Genomic DNA, 2300 nt, shown 5'->3' with positions numbered 1-2300 from the left:
TGATCCACCCGCCTCGGCCTCCCAAAGTGCTGGAATTACAGGCTTGAGCCACCGCGCCCAGCAGAGAATTCAATTTTAAAGAGTTTATAAAGAAAGTGAAAAGCTGGGGGTAGCTACCTGGGAAACACAGACTCCGGAGAAATGGGGCCAGCCCTTTAAAATTCAAAGTTAAGGTCTTTCACATACTGGAAGTCTTGGAGAAAAACAAAAAGTTAAGGTTTTGATTATATAGGCAGTAAACAAAGACATTTAGTAGGATTATACCATTTTCTACAACAGGCTGAGTTACAACAATTAGTTTTTCTTTTCTATACAGCTTGTTTTCTTTTCTTTACAACTTGTTTTTATTTCCTTTCCAATTTAGAAGAGTGTATTTAACATCCCATCTTAGACAACGTGATAGTCATGAAGTCTTTGTACAGAAAGTTGATTTGTAATGGCCAGGCGTGGTGGTTCATACCTGTAATCCCAGCACTTTGGGATCACAGGCGGATCATGAGGTCAGGAATTCAAGACCAGCCTGGCCAAGATGGTGAAACTCTGTCTATTAAAAATACAAAAAAATTAGCCAGGCATGGTGGCAGGCGCCTGTAATCCCAGCTACTTCGGAGGCTGAGGCAGAGAACTGCTTGAACTCAGGAGGCAGAGGTTTCAGTGAACTGAGATCGAGCCACTGCACTCCAGCCTGGGCAACAGAGTGAGACTCTGTCCCCTCCTCAAAAAAGTTAATCTGTAATGAAGATCAATAGTGAAGCAAAGGGGTCTTCCTTGTCACCCTTTAGTCATTTATATTTTATAAAACAATGTGGGCAAAGAAAGAAGCTAATCTAATCAGAGAAACAGAGGTTATAGTCCCTAGGTTACAGCTGCCTGTCATGTGACCCAGGCCTCACAGTCATATTCCCTTAAGGCTCAATCTATTTTAAAGTTCCAACAGCTTAAACTTTGAATTACTTATTTTCACACGTCAGATTATTATTTGATGGACTTCAGGGAGAGAACTTAATCTGTACATTGGATAAAAATTTGCCTAATATTTTTGGAAACCCTGATTTCCTGGGTAAAATATATCTGCAAACCAGCACAAATGTTTACACTTGGCCTGGATCACCACCCTTCTGCATTCCTGGTATCCCTGAGGTCACAGCCCAGAGAAGCCAGTTGGTGGCTGTGGCCTGCAATCAATGAAGACAAGGGCTAGGGTGAGGTGGGACAGGCTTCTCCTTCCTTTTCTCAGTCTTTAGAAAGTGAAAGTTCAGCCAGCCTTCCTTCTCCAGTGAGGTCAGCTGTCAGAACAACAATTGTCTCCTAATTGCTCAATTTGATTTGTTAAAGCTGATAAAAGACAACAGCTTATATAAAGTTACAGATCATGAAAGGGATGGAATTCAGCAAATTTCTTTTTTTTTTTTTTTAGAGTTTCGCTTTTGTTGCCAAGGCTGGAGTGTAGTGACACAATCTTGGCCCACCACAACCTCTGCCTCCCAGGTTCAAGCAATTCTCCTGCCTTAGCCTTCCAAGTAGCTGAGATTACAGGCATGTGCCAACACACCTGACTAATTTATTTTTATTTTTAGTGGAGACGAGTTTCTCCATGTTGGTCAGGCTGGTCTTGAACTGCCCACCTCAGGTGACCTGCCTGCCTTGGCCTCCCAAAGTGCTGGGATTACAGGCGTGAGCCACCACATCCAGCCATGAATTCAGCAAATTTCTAGCAAAGGAAGGAATTTTACTGTTAAGGGTACCTCTGTCACAGGATCCTCAAGTGTGGATGGGGTGGTGGGAGGACATAACAGTTTCTTCATGTATCCCTAAGAATGCAGAATCTTCAGACATGCAAGGACGCCTATGCAAGTTGTCCCTAACTAGGGAAAAATCAGAGGAGGGCTTCTGGCTGGGTTTGCCACTTTAAGCAAAGTGACCATGTTTGGGTCACTGAGCCCCACTTTCCTATCTGTAAAATGGGAATGACATTCATAGCTTGTGTAGAGAGAGGACAGATGTGGAAGTGCAGTGCAAGCCCCTGGGGAGAATTACTACAGCTACTGTTGTGATATTGTGCTGGCCTAGAGCCAGAACCGGAGCAAAACTATCTTATAAAATGCAAAACTGTTTTTAGATAAGTTGCAATGGCTGCCCCATTCTCCTCACAATAACTACTGTCCTTGGCCTCTGTAAATAGAACTGCTAGTTTGTTCTTCAAAACTATGTAAAGCTGCTTACCTTTTCTTATCAGTAACTGCTAAAATCTGTGATGTGTAAACAAATGTATATCTTGACTTCTGTAAACCACTGAGGTG

Source organism: Cebus imitator, unplaced genomic scaffold, assembly GCF_001604975.1.
Source record: "Cebus imitator isolate Cc_AM_T3 unplaced genomic scaffold, Cebus_imitator-1.0 Scaffold180, whole genome shotgun sequence".
In the NCBI taxonomy this organism is placed as follows: Eukaryota; Metazoa; Chordata; class Mammalia; order Primates; family Cebidae; genus Cebus; species Cebus imitator.
Note: the sequence above shows the minus strand (reverse complement) of the source record.